The following is a 5,534-nucleotide window of genomic DNA, read 5'->3' on the forward strand; positions in this document are numbered from 1 at the left end:
CGGGAATCGAACCCGGGCCTCCCGCGTGGCAGGCGAGAATTCTACCACTGAACCACCAATGCTCTTCCTGTAAGTTGTTTCCCACACCTTACTAGAGTAGATTTATCAATGTGCAGTGAGTTTTCTGTTACAGAGTGAAGTCCTTAATTCAACTTCAGAAAAAGCAATGGAGTTTTTTAATTAAATAACTGTAAACATTGAATTAACATTTACCAAAAAAACTCATTATACCTAGTTCTGTTGAACCTTGAGAGGAAGTTCTGTCTTCTGAAGTTGTCCTCGGTGAATGAGGCAAATAAAAATTTTATTAATATGTAGACACAAAATTACATAATTACTTAGTTGTGTGTTCAGATGTTTAGATGTTTTAAAACAACCACTCCTGTTTTACTTTTCTTATCTTAGCTAATTCAGGCAAATACATGGGGTATTTGTCAGGGGTTGGGAGTAGGATTGACGGAGCAGTGAAGGCGAACTGGCGCTTAGATCCAAGTATATTGGAACTATGCGATGTGAGCAGGCATCTTTGGAACGTTGGTGATTCTTGACAAGTGACCTAGAATCTGTAAGATGTCCCTTCTTTGATAGTGAGAAACTTGATTCCAGGACTCTTTTATACTCCACAGTATGAGTTACCCTTTGTTTCCGCGGAAAGTAAAATTGCAAACCATACAGTGAAGTTATATGAGGAGGAGAAAGTAAAGTGAAGGAAATGCATTCATGGAAATGAATCTAAACATAAGATAGAAGACTCTGGACTTAGGCATTATTGCCCCTTTATCTCTGAGAGGGAAGTTCCCAGCAATTTATAGGATCTTTGAAGGCCAAAAAGAATTTGGGGGGAAGGGGATGACTGAGAAATAACAGTAAGCACATAGCGGTCGCTGTGTGCTGGGCCGTGTAAGTACATTACACGTGAACTTCAACCCAGTGAAGTGGGTGTTCTCATTACTTCAGCTTAGCAAAGGAGAAAAAGTGAGGCTGTCAGAGTCAAGGTGGGAACACAAGTGGTATCATGCTTAGTATTTCGTTGCTTAGCCACTCTCTTGCCTACAACAGAATAAAACACTGTGTAGTTACACCAGAATTATTTCCTGTGTAGCTCAGGAATATTGTGTATCAAGACTGGGGTTAAAGAAAGAACATAACAAACTGCTGAAATAAGGTGAGACTTCTACATCAAGATTTATTTTTAAGCATTTTTTTAAGTGGGTGCATACAAAGCAAAATTTGAAGACAAATACAATACAGAATTATAAAGATGTAAGAGATAACAAAGAGATTAAGGAATAAAGAAATCTAGACTACAGTCTTAGTAACATATGGGGGAGCAAGTGAAAATCATTTTACTTTTTAGGATCTCAGTTCCTTAAAATAAGAGAACTAGAGGAGAAATGAGGTTTTAAAATCGCATTCCAGAAGTGTCTCAGGGCCACTAGCCAGCACAGGAGGGGTGGGGTGGGGATGGGGCATGTTGGGGGAGTGGGGGGAGCTCACCTTCTTTACCTGGCTTCCACACTTCACCAGCTCATTTATAACCTCTCCCGTTTATTTGCATTTGTTTGATGGCTTACAAGTCTGGAATAAAAAACGTTGAAAAGCCCTCAACTGGATGACGTAAGTTCATCTGAACTCTGAAATGTTATGATTCAAAATAAAAAGGCAATCTAAAACTTCATGAGAAACACTACAAATTTAAAAATTTAAACAGGTGGCAGGAATCAAATAAGAAGTATGATCTAATGGCAAACATTATTAGTGACCCACCAATGACTAGTTTACTTTTTTTCTTCCTGAAAGTCTTCCTAGCTCCAGGGACAAATTGTGTGCATTAAGCCAGTTATTCCATTCCCCTTTCCAAGGATTGAGCTGGGATGGGTTTGTGACAGTTCCTGCCAGTGACAGAAAGAATGGTCAGCCAGGGGCTTCTGGGAAAGCTGGTGTCTCTTTGGCCCTTTCTTTCCTGCTTGTAACACCGTCTTGTGAGGTATAATGCTTAGAGCTGCCCCAGTCATCTAGTGACTTGCTGGGAAGACAGAGGATGACCCAGCAGAAAGAAAAAGAGACACCGTGCCATCCTGAAATTTTCTCCACCCAGATTTTTGGTTAGGTAAAATAAATGAGGCCCTTTATTGTTTAAGCCCCTTTGAATTAGGTATTTTGTTACACGCAGCCAAGGGCATGTAGGATGTGTGTGTGTGTGTGTGTCTCCCAACAGTTTGTACCCTTTCTGGTACAAGTCTTCTATACTGTAGAGAACCAATACCTTGAGATTTGAGTAAGACAACTTGGCCCTTCATCTCCTTTTCTCACAGTGATAAGTCTACCCAAATGTTTTCCCTCACCATTGTGCTGAATTAAAGACAATATGTAACCATAGCAAGGGAAATCAAATCCTTACCAGAACTTTCTTTCCAGAGTTATAAGCTGAGACTTTTATTTGGGGTGGTGGGGGCGGGGGTTAAGCAAGTTGAATGTATAGCTGGTATTGTTGGTTATAGCTATCTTGATTGTACAAAAGAGAAAGAGAGGCCGACTCTGGTATGACAGTCATGCCTAACTAGAACAAATTCTGGATTTTGCACTTATATGAGTCAGTAAGTTGTCCTTGTGCAATAAGTTGCCTTTTATTTTTTAAATCAGTTTAAGTAGTAGTTATTTTGCTTGCAAATGAAAAACACACATTGAGAAGCTATTTTACCCCCAAACAGTAAATTTAGAGGACTTTTTACTCTAGAATGTGCTATAAGATGAAAATATGAAAGTTTAAGGAAAATTTAGAGAAATTCATCATCAGTGGTTGAATCACCAATAACAGCCATATGAAAAATTTGAAGGACCCATCCTTAGTTTGTTGGACTAGTATTAATTCAGTAGCAAGGGAAGCCACCAAAGATTTTTTTGAGTAGATAAAAGATCAAGAGCATCTGAAGAGATGATCTGGCAACAATGTGTCAGAGAAGTGGAAGTAAAAGAAACTGTAAGTAGGGGAATTCACCCAGGAAGTGAATACAATGGGAGCAGTAAAGCAATGAGGTCTTGAATTAGGATGAGGTCTCTAGCATGAGGCAAGGCAGGAAGAAGAAGGAAAATGAATCTGAGAGATTAAGGAATAAAGAAATCTAGACTACAATCTTAGTAACCTATGGAAGAACAAGTAATTTAAGTGACTGGGAGGAGTGGTGTAGTGTAGGGAAGTCAGAAGGAGAAAGGATGGGAACTAAAGAGAGGAGTCAAGGGTTCACTTCTGGAAATACTGACTGAGATAACTCAGGGGAGAACCTTACTAGGTAGCTGTCATCTAGATCTGAAGAAATCAAGGCTCCAAGGTGAGTTGGGCTTCAGCTGCTTAGGAGTGGAAGGTAAGAATGTAGATACGGAGGCAATCCCACAGAGTTGAGAGCAGAGCCTTGGGAAGGTCTATGTTAGGGAGCAGCAGGAATTGAGGGGTCAAAGAGAGACAAGGAAGTGGAGTGTCTGGAATCTGTGGAGACACGGCTTATCAGGCAGGCAGAATCCTCCTTTGCCAGTTGTGAGTGACACATCATGACAAATACAGTTACTTTGTTTCAGAGATACACGCTATATTGACCCTGTTTCACATCAGAGATGCTGTGGCAGGCCGTGATTTCCCCTTTGGTATGGTTAAGCATGGAAAAATCACCAGATGGCACACCCTGACACTTTGCCTAGTCTACCATGCTCCCAAGCTCTGATGAGCAAGCCCCAGTGAGGGTGGCCGAGAGGAAGAAAGCAGGGAGTGCCGTGAAAGGTTACACAATCATGTCTCTTAGGAAACCTGATCTTTGTGACAGCCCCATGGGGCAGGCAGGAGCTTGTAATTTGCATCATGGCACCTTGGGACACTTGCTCAAGGCACCTAGTCCCTGGTTGATGCTGGCTCACTGTGGAAATCTGGCCAAGCTTAAAGCTGAAGAAAGCAAACCATTAAGAAACAGAAATAGTTCATAGGATGCATAGCCACCAAAGCAATGACTTTTTTTTTTTTAACTTGTGAGTGATTGTATTGATTTAATACACACAGCTTATTTCTGTCCCAGGTTACAAACTAGCCCTGGGGAAATGGTGGAGCCAGTCATTTAGATTGCCCTTTACTGGCTGGAAATTAAATCATTACTTACTCCATTTTAGAATCACAAGTAGTACCCCAAGGCCTACTTTCCTAAGGATTAAAATCAAGGCATGGAAATGAAGAATCCAGGTGTAATTCTCAGATGCATGCAGATGTTGAGAATGCAGCAATTTTTCCTAAAAAGCTGTCACTGCCAACTCCTCCTGCTCGGGATATGCTCATGCCTAGTCCTCCAGCATGTCCAATCAGTCACCGCATCTGATTCCCCCCTTTTAAAATGGCACTCATTCTTGCTCCCATCCCTCTCTCCTACCTCATGCAGACCCTTATCAGCACACTTCTTGGGTTACCTGGGAAACCCCTGGTTTCCTTGGCCATCCTTCATGCTGTTACCAGTTGAATTTTCTCCCTCCTTCTCCTACTCCCTCCCTCCTTCCCCTCCTCCCTCTGTTTCTTATTTCCTTAATATTTGAAAATAAAATTGTTCCTTTATTGCTGGTTCAATAATTGAATTAATTTCAAATCCATACAAAGTCCTCAGGTTTATGGGTGGGAATTCTTTATCCTTTTCTTTTGACAGCCATCTCTGGGAGCAGCATTTATTCATATATTCTTGACCTGGGCCACTTGGCCACCTACTATCTAATGGCAAAAATGGCTTTCTCTTCCTTTCTCAAGGGTTCTCTTCCTCCTCTCAAGTCAAGTGGTTTCTTAAAATATATATATATTTTAGAAGTAACCCATGAATGTGGTAAGAAAATTCAAAAGGTATAAGAATATGCATTAAAAAGTAAGTCTCAAAAAAACGTAAGTCTTCACCCCACTGCAATCAGTTTCCAGATCTCATTCCTACAGGCAACTTGCAGTCATTCGTTTCTTGTGTTTCCCTCCACAGATATTCTATGTAGATACACATATAGCATTTTATGTGTTTATGCACAAATGGTACTTACCATACACACTATTGTGCTCATTGTCTTTTCTCTCTCTTTCTTTTTTTCAGAAAAATTGATCTCGGGAAAATTTCTTTCCAAGTACATGGGAAGATACTTCTTTCTTTTTAACGGTTCTATCATTTTTAACTGCCTTTTACTGGTTAGAAATTAAAATTTTATTTATTCCATCTCCCAATCACAAATAGTGCCCCAAGGCCAAGTTTCCTAAGGATTAAGTCAAGGCAGGGAAATGAAGACTGAAGCTGTAATGCTAAGATGCATCAAGATGATGAGAATGTCCACTACACGAAGGAGCCATCATTACCTTAGCCAGGTCATTAACAGAGGACAGACTATCTCTGATCTTTTGTTAGTGGAAATAAACTGCAGTGAATATCCTTGAACAAATGCCATTTTGCTCATGTGTAGGACATGTTACAGGATAAATTCCTAGAGGTGCAACTGCTAAGCCAAAGGGTAAGTGCATTTAAAATTTCCATACGTAT

General features: G+C 40.4%; 1 non-coding gene across 1 annotated transcript; it reads right to left on the bottom strand.

Annotated features, from left to right (window-relative positions):
- Nucleotides 1-62, bottom strand: TRNAG-GCC. The gene has a single exon. It is a non-coding gene; the product is annotated as a tRNA-Gly (tRNA).
- Between the last annotated feature and the right edge of the window lie 5,472 nt (nucleotides 63-5,534).

Source organism: Bison bison, unplaced genomic scaffold, assembly GCF_000754665.1.
Source record: "Bison bison bison isolate TAMUID 2011002044 unplaced genomic scaffold, Bison_UMD1.0 scf7180017864139, whole genome shotgun sequence".
NCBI lineage: Eukaryota > Metazoa > Chordata > Mammalia > Artiodactyla > Bovidae > Bison > Bison bison.